Raw genomic sequence first — 24,871 nt, forward strand, 5'->3', positions numbered from 1 at the left:
GAATCATGGAATGTACAGGGCTCTGCTTCTGCCTAAATACTCAAATAAATATTTGGGGAAGTTCTGCATTACAATAACTGTTTTATGATTATGCTTGGCATATTCAATTTATATTATTTTATTATTTCAGTGGATAATATTGATGTTTATTTTTAAGCATTTTTTTTCAATTTTATTGATTTAAATTTTCACAGGCATGGGAAATTATGGAGAGCAGATAATGTGAGGATCAGACAATTATTTTATAACAATAGACATGAGATTTAAAAATTTAAAGCTTTATAACTGTTAAATCACAAATTATCTATATCACAAGTCAAAATTTACAAAGTAAATGTCTTGAAATCAAACTCTATTAAGTTCTCAAGCAGCATTTTTCTTACTTTGTCTCTCGGTATATTTTGATTATGATCAAAGGAAATATTTTTCATCAGTTTGGGTGTGTGAAATTGATGTTTACCAACATTGACCAATAAAAAATCTAATCCTTCCAAGCTTCCTTATGATAAATACGAAAAGCAAGGATGTGTGGTACGGACAGCTACATGAAAAGAACATTGCACTTATTCTCAGAACCCAATACTCTTCACCTACCTATATGATAAATCTATTCCCTCCCAGCCTCCCGCTCTATCTCAGCTGATACCTTATTTTCTTTTGATGTACATGCATGAATTTTTTTAAATAGTGAAACTGAAAAAGGGAATTGGCTGTAAAAATTGTTATCAAAAAGGAAAAGTCCATGGAAAATACATTGTGGTTTTTTTAAGGACTAAAGTACCGACACTGTCATGTCTATGAGTGTCTTCAATGTAATATCTTGTGACTTGCAGGTAATGTGCACTGCATGTGATGATGTAGAGGTTGTTATGGTTTCAGGGCTTGGTATGACTTTTGCTGAATGTAAAATCCCACATAAATTCTGCACATAGACCTGATCCCTAAGCTATAACTTACAAAATGTAACAGCTTGCCTGTATGTGTGTTTGTGTATCCTGTTCTCATTTACACTGCTGGTGTAAATTCAGAGTAACTGCACATATTTCAAGAGGGATATTCTGCATTGTCAACAGTGTAAATGAGAGCAGAATTTGACTCTTAGGCTTCTCTTATGAGGATATAGCACTCTTGTTTTTCAACTGACACTGATGTTTTTGGGCTTGTTTGGTAGCTAAAACTTGGGTAATTATGCAGGTAAATGAAAAGGAAATGACTAGAATTTGTGGTGTGTTCTGTTTTCAGAATGAAATGATCATGTACGATGTGGATAAATGTTATTGAATTATGGTTTTAAAGTGAGTTTTTCAAATGCACGAATGGGAAGTTAGGTGCCATCCAGTAGGAGCTGGGTGTCTTACTGATCCTTCAGATTTTGATAACTGAATCAATGGACTTTGGATCAGACCCTTAGGGCCCGATTCTGCTCCAATTGCAGGCTATGTTAAAACTCTCATTAACTTCAGGGGATAGGATAGGTCCCCTAAATTTATTCTTTTCTCATATTATTCATCATTTCCATTCATACATTTATTTTGAAGCAAATAGACACAGTTTAGCTTTTGCATAGTTTACATGTAAATAAATTATGCATTTCTTATGAATTCATCACCACTATTACCACTCAGTTGTAGATAATCATATTGCATCTTTAATGTTCAATTTAATATTCTGGTAGTTTTCCTTGCTATGCTAGTTGTTATTACAGTGCATAAAATACTCTTCTGGCTCCACCCCCCTTTTCTATACAGCACTTGCCATACACTCCTGAACATTTTTAATAACTTTCTTTCCCCATAAAAGTTTTGTATTACACCCTGAAGGTAAAGTAAGATTAAAAAAAATCTAAAGTGTAAAGTGGAGGGAACCTACAATGAAAACCAATGTTTCACATTATAATGTACTCGCCTCCTTTTCGATAAAAGACCTTCTTTTCTGCTGTTCACTGTTGACAGTACATTCTCAAAATAACAAGAATGAGAACAGTATTTGAAATGGTTGTTGTTCTTGACCCTTTCCACTCCTTGACTTGCCATTCTATAGCAAATTGGTTGATTATCTTATCATTCAGTGAAGAAAACACACAGTTCCAGATGAACAAAATTGATTTTTTTTTCAGTGGCAACTATCTGAATTACAAGAGTTTAATATACATACTGAGTGGACTGAGCAACAGGCTGAATGGAAAAAAAAGGCACCTTAAATTAATTCAGGTTTTTGGTTTAAGTATTTTTTAATAGAAAAGAAAATAATAGTCTATTATTGTTACCAAATATATACTCATTAAACCTTCATGAACTGAAAATGTAATTTTCAAAGCACCTTGCTGTTTTGGGGATAGTATCTACAGTTATCAGAAAAGTAAGCATTTCTTGACAAGAACTGCTTGTTTTCTAAGTATAACTCTCATGTTTATAAATAAAGTATTCATTTATTTGATGACCATCAGGTTACACCATATTGCTGATCCTCCATATATTTTATTGGAATGTAAGATGCTTTTATTATTAGATCATTTTTCTGTAGATTGTCAATTAAAAAGGTACATTAACAATGAGATGCTTGTATCTTTATCATTTTTCCTCTATACAAAACTTGATTTTTATATAAACTTTGGAGAAAGGTGAAGCTGTAGATTTCAATTTTTTTGCTGGATCAGTTATATAACGTGGGGAAAGGATATTATGAAATCAAATATTTAGGTATTGCTCCACTCGGGGTTGCAGCACCTGACTGACTTAAGACACTAAGGTCTTCTGCATGGCCCCCAGAGTGCAGACTATGTAAATGTGAGTTGCAGCACACACTAATGTGTTGTGCTCTAACTGCCCAATGTTGATCCTCCTACCTTTGTTAATGCAAACGAGGTACCATCTAGTTTGTGCTATAAGGGTCTACACTGGGCAGTTACAGTGCAACACTTTAGTGAATGCTGCAATGCAGACCCCTGTACACCTCACTGCTTGAGGTGTAGTCAAGCCTTAAGTCTCATTTTTAAAACGGATTTAGGAATTTAGGAGCTATTGAATTCAATGAAATTTAGGCTCCCCTAAGTGACTAAGTTATTTTAGAAAATGAGACTTAGGCTTCTAAATCACTTAAGTGTTTTTGAAAAATTTATCCTTATTGTCAATTGAGTGGAGGAGGTACAGCTTGGGTCCTAACATAATCTATGCTATACATTCCTGTAGAACACTAAAGCTATCACTATCAGTTTCATTCTGAAAAAAGAAAAGCAGTACTTGTGGCACCTTAGAGACTAACAAATTTATTAGAGCATAAGCTTTCGTGAGCTACAGCTCACTTCATCGGATGCATCTGATGAAGTGAGCTGTAGCTCACGAAAGCTTATGGTCTAATAAATTTGTTAGTCTCTAAGGTGCCACAAGTACTGCTTTTCTTTTTGCGAATACAGACTAACACGGCTGCTACTCTGAAAAGTTTCATTCTGATGAAGCTGGAGGAGATACAGTGGGCACACATTCATTACTTGGAAGTTATTACCATTTTGAGAGATGTTTCCTGAACATATAATGAGGAATGCCAGTAGAAGCAGTAAAATGTCTCAGAATGGTGGAAATGTCTGTGCCACCACTATATTAGAGAAGATTGCCTCCCAGCATATTTCTTCCCAGTTTATGGCAATGTCCCTTGATCAGATTTGTTGGATTTGCTTTATTTTTTCTATCTGATTTAAGTAGCATTTGATATGGCCACAAGGTATCATTTTGTTCTGTAAGGAGGGATCAAAGCTAGATGGAAACTTGAAATGATATTTTTCAAAGTAAAACATACATAACAGCCCTAGAATATTCAGTAAATCCCTTACCAATTCCATACTTGCTTCTCATTTTGCATCTAAGTTGCTCCATGGTCTTTATTAGCAAGAATGTTTCTTCTTTTCATTTTTTTTAAATAGAGCAATTCTTAAGTCAGTTAGTACTTTGCTATGGAGCCATATGGGTTGCCATATGGCATTCTGTTTGATGACTGTGCCTTATCCAATATCTTACCAATGTGCATGGCTGTGTAATCAAGTGTTTTATCTTTAATTTCCTGAACTGATATGTAGAAGGTACTTCAGAGTGTAGTAGCAGATTTCTGCTTTATTCAGCTAGCATGAGTTTGGAGAACAGGATGTTAGTACATCCTGTAGTTAGCCCATTATTTGACCTAAAAGAAGATGGACAATGGAAGATGCCCTCTTGCGGGGGCAGAATGAGAATTTTGTATGTGGTTCTGGGAATTTTATTGGGATACAAAAACTTAGAACTGGCTCTAGCTTTTTTAAAGAAGAAAACTGTTAGAGTGACAGAAATGCTGGCAAAAGGATTTGTAGATTTAGGGAGGACTGTCAACCTCAAATACTCTTCCCATGGCCCCTGAATGGCAAAGGAAGCGCTGACCAAATGTTCAGGGACTTCATGATTTTCTCAGGCAGGGAGTTGTCTTTTCTTTTAAACACAGGAATGGCTTCAGAGGAGACATTAATGCCCAGATCTGGCCCCTGGATTTTGATCCAAACTTTGTAGCCCCAAATCTTCAGATCCAGCCAAGATGGCTTCCCTGCAGGATGCAAATGGGTGCAATGGTGGCTTTATGCCATATATTTGTGCTCTCCTCTAACTCTGGTGCTATATAACATAAACTAAGAGATAGTTCCTTGCCCCAGAACAGCTTAAAATCTAATTAAGAAAAGGTGCAACAAAAGTGGAGGAGAGGGGAAGAGGATGAGGGCAACAGGAATAAATGATAACATGGAATCACTACGTGTCTGTCTATTCTTTTCTATTCTTTTATACATGGGTTCTTATACCATCCTCACCCCTGTACTAAGTGCCTTCAAAGGTTTTGAAACATATTTTGTATTAAGAAATATAAACAAATACATTAAATGAATACTAGTAATTGAGCCAACCTAGTAACGCCAAAGCCAAGGTTATATAATTTGGTTCCATTAAACCTGTCGTTAACACTCCTCCCATCATTTTCCTCAAAGCACGACCTTTCATATGCAATCCCTTGCCAGAGGATATGTTTCCAGAAGGCATTTTAAGTCTATCCTAGAAACATGAGACTTTGAAAAATATGGTATTCTGGACATTTAGAAAGAATGTATAATGTTTTCAGTATAGCCATATCTAAAACAATGGATTAAGATAAAATTTTCAAAAGAGCTTAAGGACTTGGAGTCTAAATCCGATTTACTTTCAATAAGAATTGGGCTTTAAATCAAGTAGGCATGCTAAAAAATGTTACCCTTAATCTAGAAACTCCAGACATACTTTAGTCAATGGTTCTTGATGAGGTCTGATGCAGGAGCCATTCTTATAAGGATGGCTGCAAAGTTTAGGAGTTTTTTGTTACATAGTTTTTACTCTAAGAAGTCTGACAGGGCTCAACAGAGTGCTGAATAAGAATGGTGAGGTTTTCCAGCACCCTGAGCAGTTCAATTTAGTGCCACACACACCGTGAAACATGAGTTCCTCCATGGCCTTATCCCTGCAAAGTAGCCCCACCCCAACACAGCAAAATGGGACCATCTTCCCAGCCCAGGGTGGTGGGGTGGTGTCAAGAGATCAGTAGGAATAGAAGCAAAAGCCTCCTTCGGGAATGCAAGAGGTTAGAGCAGGGGATTCCAGTATTTACCCCAGCTGTTGTAGTGGATAAAGGGGACTTAAAGTGAGTGTAAATGAGCTAGAGCAGTTTTGAGCAGCCTTGCAGTGTAACTGAGAATCGGGCCCATTCATTTCAGTGCATAAAGTGCTGTATGGTGTGTGCCCTGGCTATCTGCTGCACTACCCCTTTTCCCAAGATATGCTCGGGCAATCAAGTTTTCAGGAAATGAAAAAGATGGTGGCTGGACTTCCTCCATGGGATGTGTCCAGCTTGCCCCTTTTATTGCTCTGATGCATCCTGAGTCTTTGGTCTTTAGGACTCAATGCAGGACCCAACTCTGTTCTTAGAAATTTGCCTGTAGGAGGGATTGTGGCTTGAGAGAGAGGGGATGGATATTTATGGGCAGGGAGAGGGATAATCTCTAAAAGATGCATGGATAACGAATGTGGTGACAATCTGACATCTTTCATATGAACTGCATTGAGTTTAAAAATTATAGGGCATCCTATCGTAAAAATGTATTCTCCACATGTTTTAAGGAGAAATAGGAAAGGAGGGACATTTACTTCTTTCATTGAAATGAACATTAATATATTTTGTGTGACTTAATGAGAGCCTGGTCTATTTGATCTTTCATTATATTACAGACAAATAATACTGAGACAGCACACTGGCAAATGGAAGAGTCACTTATGAACCTTAGTCCTGGCCTTAAACTCCATTGCCCAGAAGATGAGGCTGAGCAGAATTTTAAAAACATGGAGGGAGTATATTGCTCAGTAATGATCTTTCCATTTGAGTAAGAACTATGCTCTCGCAGGAGCCTTTGACAGTCTATCTTGGACCCTTCCAGAGTATGGGAGCTGGAATTTGTGCCTGTTCATCAGCTTTTTCATAAACAGTTTAGAATTCATAGAAAAATCCTACATGCTTAGATATTTTTTAAAGGTTACAAATCCTCTTTTTCTAATGTTTACTCTAGTGTGGATGACTCAGGGAATAAAAATGACACTTTGCCTCAGAAAACTGTCCCCTTTTAGTGCGAGACAAGACAAGGTTTGGATTTACGAAAAGAAACTCATGTACACAAGTGCACACACTGACAAGCTGATTGTTATGAACACGTGGAGATTGCTTACTGTGCATGTGCATACACAGTCAAGTTTTACTGCAATTATTTCAATTGCATATAGTATGCATCAAGTCAGTACTGCCCTGATCCACATCAGTAGTAAACACACAGGGATGGTGAAGGAGGCCTGATGGAGAGAGTGTGAGTCTCAAAAACTCTAGTTTAGTTATAATCTTTAATTCAAGAAAAGGGATCGCTTACAGCTTTCACTGTTCTTCTGTGTGCATAGGCATGCACATGAATAAGGTTACAGAGAGACATATAATCAATCATAATCTATTTGCATCATTATTAACTAATTAATGTAGATACTTTCTTAGTTTCCTATCAAACACAATAGTTCTCCTTGTCAGATGTGAGGAGCTACATTAAAGGGCTGCAGCAATAAAGAACTATTAATAGTCACATTTTATTTTTCCCTACAGTGGTGAAACTACTTCTACATTTAAAAGTCCTCAGTTGTGCCAACAATTTTAGAGAAATAGTAGGAATCAATTATGAAGTTTTTGAATTTAATAAAACATTGTCTTTCTCTGTCACACATTGTGGTGGTTGGACACAGTTCACAGACGTGCCAACATTCTATGACAGGTAATCACTGGGCTACACATTCACATGAAGGCTCATCTATCTGCAAAAAATCATGCACAAAACTTCACAAGTTCATGCCTATTATTTTAAAGTTACACTATAACAAATCTCAACGTGTGGAGAATTTTGCAGGCATTTCGGGAACAGTATTTATAGCTGTTACTGTAGGTGTTATACTAGCTATATGAAATCAATAAATAAATACAAATAAATAATAAATCTTCCGTTCCATATTTCCATATTGCTCCCTTTTCCTTCGTGGGGACAATGTGCAAGATGGTTGTGGAGGAATGCCTGTTAGTATTACCCTATACCTCAATTACCTCTTAATTAACCCTAAGAATGTCAAATGAAATGCAGATAATTCAGCAATTTTAAACAATGTTATACTGGTTTTCTTACAAAAACTGGTAATGAAGTGTTAAGATTGCATACTGGAAAGTAAGGGATTTGAAAAAATGCATTCTCAGAGAGAGAGAGAGAGACATTAATTTGGTCTCTGTTCTCAAAGAACAAACAAAAATTCCTATGAAGGGCCTGGATAGAGATGCGCGGGAACCAGAATTTTTGTTTCAAAATTTGTTTTCATTCTGGATCAGAACAAAATGATGAAACTTGAAATTTCCTGCATACTAAAATTTTCAGAAAAAATTGTTATAGGTCAATTCAAATGTTTCATTCATTAAAATCAAAATATTTTGTTTTAAATTTAACCTTTTTTAATATTAGAATGTACAATATTAAAAAAATACAATATAATATAACAAACTTTGCAATGAAAAAGTCATTTTAAAATAAAAAAAATTACAACAAAATCGTATCAAAATGTTTCATTTGGATTTTTAAATAATGAAATATCATCAGAATTGACACATTCCTGAGGAACATTTTGATTTCATACAATCACATTTTTTGATGGAAACCTGTTGCATAAATTTTGATCAGCTCAACCCAGGAAGTTCTTTTACCAAAATTCAAACTTAAATATGATGAACTGAGAAATACAGTCATTTAAATTAAAAAAGAGAAAAATATTAGCTGACAATAGCACTTTGTGAGAAAATCTGGCGTATGCAGATTTGGATAATCTAAGTTATATGAAACATTTATCAGCATCTAATAAGAAAAGATCACAAGGACCTTTAATACCAAATTGCATAACATGCTGAGAAAGTGAGAGAAAACTTGTTTGAATTTACAATATCTACTAAGTTATGCAACTACATTTTGTTTTATTAGACTTTTTATATCACAATATTCCTTGGTGCAAGATCTAGTCAACTATTTAAAATTTAGTTTCTGTACAAAGAAAAAAAAAGGTACACACACTTCATGTTTTGGTTTGAATATGCATGAATTTACTTGTACAGTATTCATTTTCTTTTCCCTGTATAGTGAATTCTTCCCAGTATTTATTACACAGAGAAAGCAAGAGAAAAAGGCTTGTGTTGTGTTTTTTGCCCATGTGAAAAATATAAGCTCCTGGAAGAAACCATTTAAAGGACAATAAAACACACCATAGCTCTTGCTCTTTTTTTTATGCTGTTCCAGATGCTTTGTTACAATTAATTAAGAAAACTGTGTGTTTAATTACCTGAGATGCGTAGTTAATGTATAAATAAAGGTAAACACAGAGGGCCCAATCCTGCACTCACTGAAGTTTGTGGGTTCAGGATCAGACCCCAAACACTAAGGATGTTGTTAGAGATTTAATTTATGTTTCCCTTTGCTATTTGCCAATGACCCTGTTGTAGTTGTTTGTTTAGTTGGGTTTTTTTGGAAGGAGAAAGTGAGAGAGAGAGGGTGGCACAGTAAATTTACAACCTTTTATTCAGTTTTTTTTAATTGAAAAAAGAACTGTCTTTACTGCAGTGCTTGCAGTCTGAAATGCACTCCATCATTCTACTCTGAAACTCTGATAAGTCCATATGTGTGATGGCCTTCAGCTCTAAATCAGGCTGTGTACTTCTAACATGACCTTCCCTGAGGCATCACGATAATATCTCTAGCTCAGGCTTCCTATACACAAATTGAATCAAGGTACTTTAGATACATCTTCCTTAGCAACTCTACATATTGTAGAGAATAATGAACATCAAGGATTTTTCAGTTTCTGACTTACCCATTTCTGAGCTTGGATTTTAATGGTAATGATGTGTTTATTCTTTAGATCAGAACAAAGAAAGGGAAAAAAATACAATGGAAAAATAATAAAGAATTGCGCATTCTAAGCATAGCAAGTGAATAAATAGAATACAAACTTCAGTAAATTCTTTGCTGCATTTATAATCTCCTTCAAAGTACACAATAAAGTAAAACAAAAAAAAAGTAACAGTAGTACACTGTTCTTTGCACAAATTCCTGGAATTACTTTTGCCTTCCTTGTCTTTGATATGTCTATACTTGAAAAAATCATAACATTTAAGGCTTCTGGAGCATGTCATGGAAGGGGAATTTTAAAAGTGGTACTCAGGTTTAAAAGTTATTTTGTTTCTTAACCTATATCATTGTTTCTCAAACTTGGGACGCCGCTTGTTCAGGGAAAGCCCCTGGCAGGCCTGGCAGGTTTGCTTACCTGCCACATCCGCAGGTTCGGCTGATTGAGGCTCCCACTGGTCGTGGTTTGCTGTTGCAGGCCAATGGGGACTGTGGGAAGCAGTGCGGGCTGAGGGACGTACCAGCCGCCACTTCCCGCAGCCCCCATTGGCCTACAGCGGCAAACCGCGGTCAGTGGGAGCCGCGTTCGGCCGAACCTGCGGATGCAGCAGGTAAACAAACCAGCCTGGCCCGCCAGGGGCTTTCCCTGTAGAAGCGATGTTCCAAGTTTGGGAAACACTGACCTAGATGATCATTTTAAATGAACACAAAGTAGTTTTGTTTTTACAAATAATTAATGCACATCTCTTGTATCTTACACAGTAAAGCCAACAGCAAAGCCTAAGGAAACTGTGATATGTGAACTTCACAGAGTATCTGATCAATGTTCCATTCAATTAGATGTAATTCAGGAGGCCACAAAAAAGGCAGTAGATATCAGCAGACCCCACTACATCTATAAATTCCCAACTCTTCGAATGAGGTGGAGATAGGTAGTGTAGCCAGATGCGCCCCCGACCCTCCCATTTGCTCTTTTGAATGCAGTCTAAATAGCTTCCTGTTATGCTGTTACAAAACCACAAGCAGCAGCAGAATGTACGTTAGATACTTGTTTAAAGCTACTGTGCTCTATATTACCAATTGTATTCATGCTTATGAACATGTAAGCAATTGATATAAGGAACGAGTGAGATAGTGTGAGTGACAGCCAATGGCAAAGCAAAGAAGCAAATATCACCTTTTATGGAACCATGGTATTATCGTGGTGAAGTTATAAATCTCAATATGGGCAGCCAGGTGGGGTTACCAACAAGGAAATGTAACAGCATGCTAAACTCGGGACTGGACCAGAAGCAGTAGAGCCCTCCTGCGGATCCAAAAGGACTCCAAGGACTCTCGTCAGCCCATGTTCGATCTCTGGGCAGTTGTGGTCTGGCCAGCCTCAGTCACAGAAATTGGAACCAACATCTGTGCCTGCAGCCTGCCAGCATGAATGAGTCCTGTGTGTAAGTATAACTGTGCAAATAAGGGAAGCAATAAGGAAAGCAATAAATCAAGCCTCAGTAGGCTCAAGTTCATGGGTAACGGGTAGTGGGGATCAAGTTGCTAGAGACAATGATAACCTTTGACTCCTTGACTAGATAGCTACCTTGGCATCCACCTGAACTTGTGGGGAGCACGATTTGGAGAGTGGCTGGTTCCTAGTCCCCCTTCTCTACCCACTTCTCATGCCTACCATCAAAAAAATTGTCTCATGGAGTTTTGTAGGTTGGAGTTGCTTCACAAGGAAATTTTCAAGGGGGAAGGATTACAATTCTGGCTCCATTCCCCTTTGCACTGTCCATGGGAATTGTGCCCCATTTTATTTTTATTTGCTCCCATCCATATCTTCTGATAGATCCTAGGATACTAAAGTTTTTAACTGTTGCCTTAATTTCAGACTATGATATCTGATTCCTTGGTCACACTATGAGCTTCAACCATTTGAGTCATATATGGTAAGTACCAATTATGGGTATACTGAAGATTAGCTATTTTAAATAGCATATGGCTTTAGCTAGTCAAACATGTTAATATAATATAATGTGCATACAAGATACAGCAATTTTTGCACACCTCCATTCAAAGCAAATGCTATGACAAAACACTGAAATATTTTGCCCAATATACTTTTTGTATATTGCAAATGTTCAACAGGGTGATTTAGATGGTTTTTCCTTAGATTCCTTGTGAAAATTGTCTAAGACCAGCACACAATCATGATAGATTTATTAAAGACAAGTGATGTATTAAAACCTGGGAAGTTATATTTTAACTTAAAAAGTAAATTAAAACCATAAATTTAATGTGTGCACAGATGAGCCTAGTCTTAGCAAATAGTAATCACTTGCTATTTAATTTTCCTGGTCTGGATTGCTTCAAATCATGACCTGACTAGTCATTCCAGCTATCTTCCCTACCCCCATATGCTTGACATTTTGTTCATTAGGACTTGCTTTCCTGATCATCACAATACAAGATAAAGTTTTATTAAGAGGAAATGATGGTGTCGCTTCTTCATAATTGAATCTGGAAGATGTATTTGCTGTTCTTTAGAGTGACATATTCTGGAAGCCAAATAAACAACCTCAAGGGAATGGCTTTCTCTGCTTCAGCGTTGCAGGTAGTCTAATACCTCACCAGTGTTTTTTGCAGAAGAAAAATGTGATGCTTTTGTCCAAACAAGCTGGCTCACCTGATAAATAATCATGTCATACAGAAATATATATGTATATTTGGTTAAAATCCTTTAAAAATAAAGTTCACAGTACTAATTCAAAAACAATAGGGTATACAGTGGCTCATCCATCAAACTGTATTGTTTTACAAAGGCTAGATTTCAGGACCAGAGTTTAAGTAATTTTTTTTGTTCCTTTTTTTTTTCCTGAGGAGATAACAGCAGGGAGCAGGGTGTAAAGGAAAACAGATGGTATTTAAAATCAGAGTTTAGAGAAAGAGCTATTATCTAAAAGTATAATAGTTGTGGTTAGATGTTTAGCTACATGTTGTGATCTCCCTGTGTGCTGCCCCAGCTCTGTGCAGACAGCCAGTACAGCAAACCTCGAGCGAACCACCCAATGACCACAAGATCCATTAAGGTACAAAGTTTTATTGTCAACAGGTTTATTGTCAACAAAGCACAGTAATGGCACCTGGCAGACTTTAAGAGAATATTAAGACAATGGACACAGCTCATGAATGGCAGGATTTTCCATTTCCCCCTTTGCTGGACAAAGATTCTCCTTCTGAAATACATCTTTATACCCTAATACAAACAAGTTACGTACTGCCTCTGACCTAGTTAGTTACTGCCTCCTGACGTAGCTAGTTATCACACCATGTACATGTTGGTTTAATAAAACATCTCTATTATGTATTGTTATCCTGAACTTATCTTTTAGGAGGGGTCAGTATGTTCTTGTTATCCTTGGGGAATCTTTTTATACTGTCCTTAATATTGGGTGTTCTAGTACCACTTAATATCGGAATGTGTTTGTGTAAGTACTCCATAGTTAGCACTTCTTAGGAATGTGTATTTCTGCAATATTAGTCCTCTTATTGAACAAATTCTGTGAGCAGGTCCTGCCTTATACGAGGTCTCTGATACAAGGGCTTATGTCTCAGACTCTCTTCCTACTACAATAATGTTTAACATTATTTTGGAGAAGTTCTATGGCCTGTGTTACACAGGAGGACAGACTAGATGATTGAAATGGTCCCTTATAGCCTTAGAATCTATGGATGTATTAAAAGTATATATCACTAGACATAGTCCTGCTACACATGGAACTCCACCCTCCCAGAAAGGAGGATCAGTTATATCCATAGCATGATCCCCACACCACCTCCTCTGAAGCCAATCCACAGGTGTGGAGTCCACACAAGGGGAGTAAGCATCCTTCTCTCACTGACGTTGGGTTTGTATTCTCATTTATTCATAATCACCTCTATGGTGAGCATCCCACTTTCAGAGAAATCTCTCAGGTCAACTATAGTCAAGATGAATCCAATGGAGCCTTACAGCCAAGATGGGGATGGGACACCAAGTATCAGAGCTGCTGCAAGTGGATAAACCAATGAATGGTTGACCCTGGCCTCTAGAGCATTCCTTGCAATCTGTCTGTTTTGGAGCGTACTTATCAGGGAGGTGGGTGGGTAAACCCACTTTCCAAGAGAACAGTATGTGGGAATCTAAATGAAGAGATCCTCATAGAATTAAGCTCCCTCTGAGCTCCTACCCCTAGGATTTTCAGTGGAATGGGCCAATCTGTCTTATATATTTTGTATTTTCAATGTGTTCTTAATCCTTCATTTCTGAGAGTTATATAGCAAATACCAAACAAAGGAAGGAGTATAATGTATTGGGTGATAAAATCAAGGCCTGGGAGGCAAAATATGAGTTTCTATTCCTAGTTCTTCACCTAATATGTCTGTGTCTCAGTTTTGACACCTGTAAAATAGATGTAATCATACTTATTTAGCTCAAGAAGTAATGTGAGACTTAATTCATGTCTGCAAAGGACTTTGAGATTCTCAAATGTGAAGGGTTATACAAGTGAAAATTACTATGTATCAGTACAATTGAGGGACCAGTGCACTCTCCATAGTTAAAGTTGCAGTCAGAGTTCCATTATATGGCTCATTTCCAAATACAAACATAGTACAATTTTGGGGAGGAAAAATCTTTCAGGTCTCAGAACTACTGTGATTATGCTCAGGGAATAATAATTTATTATTCTTTAAATTCTTTATGTTTAGGATTAACATTTCTAAGATGTTTTGTGTTCCCTTAAGCCCATTTTAGACTTCAAACTTCATTTTTACACATTAATACATTTAAAATTTCAGAAAATCACTGCAAAGTTTGTATCATATACAAACTGTGATGTGAGAAAGGTTTATGGGCACTAATGTGGTATGATATTCATGAATAATGTGGACATGTCCAAAATGTATTCATAAAACCTTAAAATCACAGTATGGCATCAGGAATTCCATCTATAGAGAATGAGAGATTTTCAAAACAAACACTTTTAGGTGCCTAACTGCCATTGAAAGGAAATGGGAGTTAGGAATCTCACTGTCATTCATGCCTTTGAAATTCTGCCTCTGTATCCATATCTCTTTATACAATACCACCTTCAATACGCAAATACCATGCGGGATATTCAATTTTCTTTTCCTTACTCTAAATCCATTTTGCTCACCATTTATTTTAATAAAATAAAATAAATTTTATATTATTATAATATTATATTTATTATATTATATTATATATATATATATATATATATATAAAACAACAACAACAAAAAAACTATCCATCCATCCTTGGTAGCAGCCAGATTCTTATTCCAGGGCCTATTTTTTATACCTGCATAACATTGTGCTGAAAGCTCTTTTTGCCTCAAAAGTGCTATGAATGTTCTCCTGCTAGAGCAGATGTTCTTTGTAAGTTGCTAGTAAAATGATAAAAAGTACCTTGGAGTCAAAGAAATCTAAAAAACTGACTCTGATACTTCTGAAGAGATTGGAAGCAGCACATGGCATGTGGCTTATAAGAAAAGGTGGGTAGTGGAATTTAGCTCTTTCTCTGCATAGCACCTGCTCCTGCACTCACTATAGTTATCTCAAGGCATATTCTTTTCTTATATCATATTGTTTAGTCATTCCATGTAGAAAACTAGGTGACCAGAGTCCCAGGGAAGCCACACTGAGGTTACTTAATTAGGGCAAACTGCAAAGAATGGGGCAAATAATCCCCATGGTGGATATTCCAATACTTAGATCAGGGGTTCCCAAACTTGGTTCAGGGCAAGCCCTTAGCAGGCTGTGAGATGCTTTATTTACCTGAGCTTCCACAGGTACGGCTCCTCGCAGCTCCCAGTGGCAGCAGTTTGCCATTCCCGGCCAATGGGAGCTGTGGGAAGTGGTGGCCTGGCCTGTGCCGCTTTCTGTGGCTCCCATTGGCCGGGAATAGCGAACCGTGGCCACTGGGAGCTGCGAGCAGCCGTACCTGCGGACGCTCAGGTAAACAATGTGTCTTGTGGCCCACCAGGGGCTTACCCTGAACAAGCCGTGAACCAAGTTTGGGAGCCCCTGACTTAGAGAAGCTGTTTCATGTTGGCTGGGTAAATCTAATACCTTACTGATTACCCAGAAGCCAACAACACAGTTCCCTTGAAGCAACCCAGACTTAGGCCTCCACTCAGACATCCAAGTCAAATATGATGAGGATTACTGAAAATCTTAATCATATAAGAAAATTCTACCAATCCCAAAGGATCGGACACATTATCTCCCAATTTAATGAATATTTCAGATCTTACTCAAATATATACTTACACCCAACTCTTATTAACTAAAGTAAGATTAAAAAAGAAGGAATTATTAGTTAAAAGATCAAAATATATGCAGACATCAGTACAGTTTTGAGATCTTTTTTCATAGGAGAGATGGTGAGCTTTGTAGTTGCAAAGAGTTTAAGAATTAGTCAATCGGTTGTAGTACAATGTTCGTATTCAGGGTGATCCAGATGGGACTGGAGATCTCAGTCTTACGACTCAGATTTCTCCTGCATAAAGCCTCAAGCAGATCTGAGATAAAAAGGGTCAGGACCCAAGACATCTTTATACAGTTCCAGGCCTTCTTTTGACAGCATTGTGTCCTCGGGCGTACAATAGGCAATCATGGAGACATTGAAGTAAATCTATTTCCTAAGCATCACTGGTAATTAGCTACAGGGATTAACATAATATAATTTCCTGTTTTTCACCAGCTGAGGATCTGACCAATGATGTTTTAGCTATAGTACAAAATTGTACATGTGCTTTGCAGCATTAGAAAATAAGAATGAAAAAAGGAATTAAAAATAACAAACTATGACAAAGCATGACTAAATTAAACTGTGAAATACAGTAAAAATGTTCTCTTTTATAAAATCTTTGCACAATGAGTTAGAAATAAACTCTTCCTGGAAAAATGAAATATTATTCATTTAAAAAATAACTTGTCAACACAAACCAAATTTAATGTCATCTCTTAATAGCATGTATCATAGCTGATGAATGGCACATCATATTCTGTACTGCAAGAATTTTAAAAGTAGAAACCAGCAAAATGTAGAAGTGGTGATGCTTAGGAAAACCTAACAAGCAAGCAATAGTACTTTATTTTAAACAGCAGCAAACAGATAAAAACTATCAATCTTATGGAGGAATTCACTAAAGTTAATGGAATACACACATACACACACACACACACACACACACACACGAGATACCTTGTATTGTTAATTTGCATGTAAAAAGAGGAATATGAAAGTACCAAGAAGAGTAATCATCATTTGTTTGTCTTTTTATCTTCCTCCCTAATAGATTAGGGGCTACTCCCTCCTCCCTTCACTAAGCAGATTTCATTTTGGCATACCCTGTAATAGCTGAGCTCACATAAGTGTCCACATCTGGCATACATAGCATTACAACATTTCTTTAAGAGTATCCAGCCCTTTCTGGATTTTTGGAGGATCAGGGAATTACTTATCACTGTTGCTAACTTAACATGACTCCTTCTCCATTTGGCTCTAATAATCATTTCTCATTTCATGCTCAAAGCTTACACTACCAATCACTTGACTTCACTATTGTTCTACACAAGGACTTTCTGCTTCTAATTCAAAATCAAATTTCTTTACCTTTCACAACACCTGAATAAGAAACTATCTGCAGTTAGAGAGGCACAGGTAGTATCAATACTTCACCCTTTTTCTAATATTCACCTCACTAGTAAGGGTGCAGATTTGATTGTGTTGGAACAGTGGAGACATATTTTGTGGCAGGAAAGAGAGATCTCAACTAGCAGCAGCTGAGACAGTGTTCCATGTAACTCTTTCCTTTTCTGGAGGCTGCTTATTTACTCTTCACGCTTCCCCTTCCTTGCGCTGCAGGGTATGTGTTTGTGGATCTCGTATGCTGTATATGGACCTGGACTCTGGGACCTCTCCCACCCTCTGCTGCTGCCATTGGCTCCTGTGGGGTGGTGGTAGAGAGTGTGGTAGATGCAGATCCAATTTTGTGAATAGGTGAGGTAGCCACTCTAGGCTCCCTATTTTAGCCTCACCATTACCACTCTCCATCTATTTGTTGGCTTTCTGGAGATGCTGGAGAGTCAATGGATCTCATATTTAGGGGTCTGAAAAAGATTTTTCCCAGGTGGCAAAAAATCGGCCACACTGCTGTGTGGAATTTTTCACCTTCATCCAGGAGCTCTGTTTTGGGGATTTGTCCAGTTGTCACAGAATGGGCAGGTTTTGGTATTGTTGGGTGGGTCAGCTTGTGTCCAATCGAAAATCCCCATAAACCAGTGGAATGCTTAGGCATTGGTCCTTAGCATAGAGTTGCCTGGTGAACATGTGTGACTGTCTCGTGCCGCTTGTGGCTCTCCTCATCTTAGCTCTCCTACCACCCTTACTTCCCAGTATTTCCTAGCATAGCCATGTATGCTGTGCAATGATCTGACCCTTAGTTTACAGATTTTAAGTATGATATGGTGCTGTAGTCTATTTCAGATGTAATAAACCTTCACAAATCTTTTAACATAGCTGTGTCCTTGGCTTTGATGTTCATGAAGTGATGTCTTTTGAATTCAATTTTCAGTTTTTATTTAAAAATTTTAGTAGTATAGATTATAGCTTCTTAAAAGTTCATTTGTGTTTTAATAATCCATATGAGTTCTTGGAATCTGTGTAGCAGGATCATGCTGTGAAATGTTAATTCTTACACAATTATGAAAAACTAGTTTTGTTCATTTTAAAAAAAATCTCATTTAGCTTCTTTATAAATGCTTTTTTCCCCTTGATCACTGAAAGCTCTCCAGGCAGATTATGTCAAATTGCCTTACTTTTCTTGCTAATACAGGCAAAGGAATAACTCACAACAGCACAGTATTTATTTATGTTACTTCACATATTCAAATCCAAAAACATTCAGCACCTTCAAAACAGAATCAAGGAAATAAGCTGTGGGGTGAATCACATTGGAAATATATGCACATTAAACCTGCTTTGCATAATGTTAGATAATAAAAGCTTGTTATTGCATGAATGTCATGATCCGTCCAAAGCACTGTCCTGGAAGAAAATACATTGAATATGGGTACCATTTTATCGATCACATATGTTAAATTCTGCTTGCTATGCTTAAACTAATATTAAAGAAAATTTTCCTCCAATTTGAAAATATTGTTTTCAACCAATTTAGCATATTGCCTTCCTAACAAGAACTGGGCTGTTTCATAGTTGTGTAAACTTCCAGACTTGGATTTTTCTTTGCTGTGTAGAAATACTCAAAGTTCTTCATTTAAATCCAACAGAATCTTCAGCTCACCTGAGTTCAGCTGGTAGCCTTCTTTGCAACCTAGACCCAGATTTAAACCATCCCAAATCAACCCTTAGTGCCTGGGTTTCACTCCAACCGCACAGAGAGTGCCACATGCTCCGTCCACTCAGGGTTTCAGGAAGACTTCAGTCTCTGATCAGCCCCCATTTCCAGGCAGGCTTCCAGCTCAGACATCAGTCTCATGCCTACAAAGTTCTCTGTTACTCTTATTTCAGAGCATGCCCTCCCAGACTTTTTCTTGGTCAGGCTCCTTTGGTGCTGAGCCTTCCAGGCTTCTCTCGGCCCTTCTCTTAACAGAGGAAGCTCCCAACTGCCTCTCACCTGGATCTCCATCCTAGCCTCTCTTCTGGTAGCCCTTTGCACCTTCCTTAATGAAGACCCAGCTCCTCCTGAACACCCATTATGCCCAACACTCCTGCAGGGTTAGCCTGGTTGGTTAAATGGCTTCTCAGGCCTCTTTAATCCTTTCATCACCTGGGTGAGGGTGGAATGTTGGGGAGCTGATTCTTTGCGTTGCACAGCTCCAGTCCTAAGGGACCATCCAGAACCTAAAAAATTTCCAGATCACAGTGGGGCTTTATTAATAATAATATTTTTTTTCTATTTTGGTGGTGCTTAAAAGCTCCAGTCAGAGATCTCTTATTATCCTAGGCATTGTATCAAAACTTATTAAATACACTCTCCCTACCCTCAAGAAATTACAATGTATGTTACACCAGACCACAGTAGGTGAATGAGATAAGCCAATAGTGGAAAGGGAGGCAAAAAGTGAGGAAGAGGATATAATAATAAAAGGTGTGTATCTTGGCACAATGACTATTAGTCATATGTACATTATGGTACAGGTGCTCTATTTCACTTTGTCTAGTCACTTATACCTTTACTGACCAATGCTACCTCTGCAATATATATATATGTATATATATATATATATATATATATATATAAAGCTTTGAATTTGGCTTTCATTACATTTACTCTGGTGTTTCAAAATCATGAGAGGTAAATCCACCTAGTAAGGTTTGAGTCACCACAGTAGGTTTCAGTTGAGCGGTGCTCCAAAACTGGTACTGACCCCTCTGTCCTGGTACAGATGTTGTATCTTATTTTATTTGTCTAATTCAGATGTTAGTATGCTATTGTCACTCAGCTCTCTTAATGACAAACAAAAATAATTCCTGCCAAGAACATGAATGTTTAGTTTTGTAACTTTCTTGAGCGCAAAATGAGGGATTTGTGATCTAATTTCAAGAAATCTAGATCTAGAGCCTGGAATTAGAAACTCTGATATGAACAGTACTGATCATGCTGATGATGATGTGAAATAATTACTTAGAGATCCATGCAGCACAAATTTCTTAGGGACAATTCAGGGACTAAGACAATTAATTACTATATTAACTTAGCTTCAACCTTAGATAACGTATGTTTGTTAGAAAAACAACAAGGAGTTCGGTGGCACCTTAAAGACTAACAGATTTATTTGGGCATAAGCTTGCGGGGGTAAAAAACTCACTTCTTCAGATGCATGCAGTGAAATTTACAGATGCAGGCATTGTTATACTGACACATGAAGAGAAGGGAGTTACCTCACAAGTGGAGAACCAGTGTTGACAGGGCCAATACAATCAGGGTGGATGTAGTTCATTCCCAATAATTGATGAGGAGGAATCAATTCCAGAAGAGGAAAAGTTGCTTCTGTAATGAGCCAGCCACTCCCAGCACTAATAAATCTGTTAGTCTTTAAGGTGCCATTGGACTCCTTGTTGTTTTTGTGGATACAGACTAACACAACAACCCCCTGATACTTGACACCATGCAAGGCACTGAATTTAGCCCTATGGAGTGGAAATCCATCAACCTCATCAAAAAACTTGCACAGATACAGACAGATGTCATCTTCCTCTCCAAGTGCAAATGGATGGACATCATACCAAATGGACTGAAAGTAAAAAATCCATTGCAATTGACATACTACACTGACTATGGTGAGAGACTGTGCCACACACTCTCAAAGAAACTGAGGAATCACTTGATCAGCATCCTGTACAGCAGACAAGAGAAGATAAATAATGAGTCTCAAAACTGGAGACTCTCATACAAAACCAACCTTCCACACAAACTTCCACGTAGCTGGATTTTACAAAAATGAGACAAGCCATTTACAACACACACTTCACTTCTCTACAGAGGAAAAAGGACAGTAAACTCTCTAAACTCCTACATGCCACAGGGGGCTACAACAGTGGCACCCTTAATTCAGCCAACACTACTGTTAATCTATCCAACCACACATTTAGCCTGGTGGAAGAGTCTGTCCTATCTCAGGGATGCTCTTTCTGCCCCACCACCCACATGAACATGATACAGTTCTGCAGGGATCTGGAAGCCTACTTTCACCATCTCTGACTCAAGGAATATTTTCAACACACCACTGAACAGTGCACTGACCCACAGGAACCCTCCTACCAACACTGCAAGAAGAAGAATTCTGTGTTAACTCCTCCTGACGGTCGAAATGACAGACTGGACTTCTACATAGAGTGCTTCTGCAGAAGTGCACAGGCTGAAATTGTGAACAAACAGCATCACTTGCCCCATAACCTCAGCCGTACAGAACACAATGCCATCCATAGCCTCAGAAACAACTCTGACATTATAATCAAAGGGGCTTACAAAGGAGGTGCTATAGTCATAATGAACAGGTCAGATTATGAACAGGAGGCTGCCAGGCAACTGTCCAACACCACCTACTACAGGCCACTATCTTCCAATCCCACTAAGGAGTACCAAAAGAAACTACACTATCTGCTCAAGAAACTCCCTGCTACAGCACAGGAACAAATCTACTCAGACATACCCCCAGAGCCCCAACCAGGGGTATTCTATCTGCTACCCTTGATCCATAAACCTGGAAAACCTGGACACCCCATCATCTCAAGCATTCACACTCTTACAGGAGGATTGTCTGGCTGTTTGGACTCTCTCCTCAGACCCTACACTACCAGCACTCCTAGCTATCTTCGAGACACCACTGACTTCCTGAGGAAACTACAAAGCATTGGTGATCTTCCTGAAAACACAATCCTGGCCACCACGGATGTAGAAGCTCTTTACACTAATATTCCGCATGAGGATGGACTACAACCTGTCAAGAACAATATCCCTGATAAGGCCCGGCACACCTGGTGGCTGAGCTTTGTGACTTTGTCCCCATTTCAGATTTGGGGACAATTTATACCTTCAAGTCAGTGGCACTGCTATGGGTACTCGCATGGCCCCACAGTATGCCAACATTTTTATGGCTCACTTAGAACAATGCTTCCTCAGCTCTCGTCCCCTAGCACCCCTCCTCTACTTGTGCTACATTGATGACATCTCCATCATATGAACCCATGGGAAGGAGGCCCTTGAACAATTCCACCTGGATTTCAACAATTTCCACCCTACTATCAACCTCAGCCTGGACCAGTCCACACAAGAGATCCACTTCCTGGACACTACAGTGCAAATAAGTGATGGTCTCATAAACACCACTCTATATTGGAAACCTACTGACCACACACTTACTTACATGCCTCCAGCTTCTATCCAGGGCACATCACATGATCCATTGTCTACAGTCAAGCCCTAAGATACAACCGAATTTGCTCCAGTCCCTCAGACAGAGACAAACACCTATAAGATCTTTATCAAGCATTCTTAAAACTACAGTAGCCACCTGGGGAAGTGAGGAAATAGATTGACAGAGCAAGACAGGTACCCAGAAGTCACCTACTACAGGACAGGCCCGACAGGGAAAATAACAGAACACCACTGGCCATCACATACAGCCCCCAGCTAAAAACTCTCCAGCACATCATCAATAATCTACAACCTATCCTGGAAAATGATCCCTCACTCTCACAGACCTTCAGAGGAAGGCCAGTCCTTGCTTACATACAGCTCCCCAACCTGAAGCAAATTCTCACCAGCAACCAGACACCACTCCACAGAAACCCAGGAACCAAACCCTGTAACAAACCTGTCCCCATATCTACTCTAGCGATACCATCAGAGGACCCAGCCATATCAGCCACACCATCAGGGACTCATTCACCTGCACATCTACTAATGTGATATATGCCATCATGTGCCAGCAATGCCCCACTGCCATGTACATTGGCCAAACTGGACAGTCTCTATGTAAAAGAAGAAATGGACACAAATTGGACATCAGGAATGATAACATACAAAAGCCAGTAGGAGAACACTTCAATCTTCCTGGACATTCTATAACAGATTTAAAAGTAGCCATACTTTAACAAAAAAAATACAGAAACAGACTTCAAAGAGAAACTGCAGAATTGAAATTCATTTGCAAATTTAACACCATAATTTGGGCTTGAATAGGGACTGGGAGTGGCTGGCTCATTACAGAAGCAACTTTTCCTCTCCTTGAATTGACACCTCCTCATCAGTTATTGGGAGTGAACTACTTCCACCTTGATTGCATTGGCCCTGTCAACACTGGTTCTCCACTTGTGAGGTAACTCCCTTCTCTTCACGTGTCAGTATAACAATGCCTGCATCTGTAATTTTCACTGCATGCATCTGAAGAAGTGGTTTTTTTACCCACACAAGTTTATGCCCAAATAAATCTGTTAGTCTTTAAGGTGCCACTGCACGCCTTGTTGTTTTTGTGGATACAGACTAACACAGCTACTCCCTGATACTTGGCACTATTTTTACTAGGAAATTTTCAGCATTACTCTATTTTTAAAATTTAGTATGCTGTTTAAGGATAGTATGCTGTTTAAGTTTTAGTACACTTTTCAAATAAATGAACTTTCATCTGGGCTTTATTTGTATGATGTAGGCAAGGTAATACAAAGTATTGCAAGGTGTATCAAAAGTTATAGAAACATTGTACAGGATATTGTCTTATCTGAGCAACAGTCCATGATAATAAAAGCTCTATTAATGGATATGTGTTTGGGTTCCATAAATTTCCTTATTTTGACACTTCCAGACTTTTGAGTAATCCCTTGCCATAGATATTTCCCCCAAAATATCCTAGGTTTTGATTGTTTGTTTCAAAGAGTTAAAAGAAAAAGAAGAAATATAACAAAGAACTTCACTTTCCTGGAATTCAAACCTCTGCTGACTTGCAAAAAAAAAAACCCTGCAAAAATAAATGTAAATTCCTCCTAAATGTTCTGGACTACATATAGTAGAAAGCAAGAGAGCCCCTGTTGTATGCCCCTTAGACACTGCACTCCCCCAATGGTGCTTCAGAACATGCATTACAAAGTAGCCTCTCTGATCTCCTTCACACCTTACAAGTTTCACAGGGACAAAACCAAAAGGCCTTCTTGTATTCTTTTCTTTATGAAGCTAAGTGAGCCATGCAATCATGCACAGCACAGCCTGCCTTACATGCTTAATAATCTAATTTAAGCCCCAGTCCTGTAGTGAGATCCACACAGTGGGCTCAGGTAGAGCCCCAATGACTTCAGTTTAACTCCTTGTGGAAGCAGGGGTCTACTAAGGCTCAGCTCAGTGCCAAGTACTATACAAAATATACTTTACATGCACATAATGTGATTTTCCAATGACCACAAATGGCTCAAATTTAAGCCAATGTTTATTGGAACTCTCAAAGATATGTGTCTTCAGTGTTAGCTATTCGTCTTCAATGACAGCTATTCATTCAATGCCAAAGTTCATCTTTCAGCCACTGGCCATTTCACCAATAAAACTGTTCAATAAGGGAACAGAAGATTTTTTAAAATGAGCAGATTTTTTTTCTTCTTCTCCTCTTTCTTTCTACTCATAAATAATTAATGGTTGAGGAACTGAATGCAGGAGTTTAGACTGGAAATGGTCCCCCAGTCTTAAGAACTGTGGTCACCACAGCTGACATTAATATGTAGGAATAGGAGTACGCAAAATACTGTTCACTAATCTAAAATGACAGGTTTCAGAGTAGCAGCCGTGTTAGTCTATATTCGCAAAAAGA

The 24,871-nt window shown here is 38.3% G+C and overlaps 1 long non-coding RNA gene across 1 annotated transcript; it reads left to right on the forward strand.

The window, feature by feature from the left end:
• The first annotated feature begins 1,814 nt into the window (after positions 1 to 1,814).
• On the forward strand, positions 1,815 to 21,004 carry LOC122457602. The gene is made up of 3 exons (XR_006277232.1): positions 1,815 to 1,825; positions 8,649 to 8,658; positions 20,820 to 21,004. It is a non-coding gene; the product is annotated as an uncharacterized LOC122457602 (long non-coding RNA).
• Positions 21,005 to 24,871: the final 3,867 nt, after the last annotated feature.

This window comes from Dermochelys coriacea, chromosome 1 (genome assembly GCF_009764565.3).
Source record: "Dermochelys coriacea isolate rDerCor1 chromosome 1, rDerCor1.pri.v4, whole genome shotgun sequence".
Taxonomy (NCBI): Eukaryota; Metazoa; Chordata; order Testudines; family Dermochelyidae; genus Dermochelys; species Dermochelys coriacea.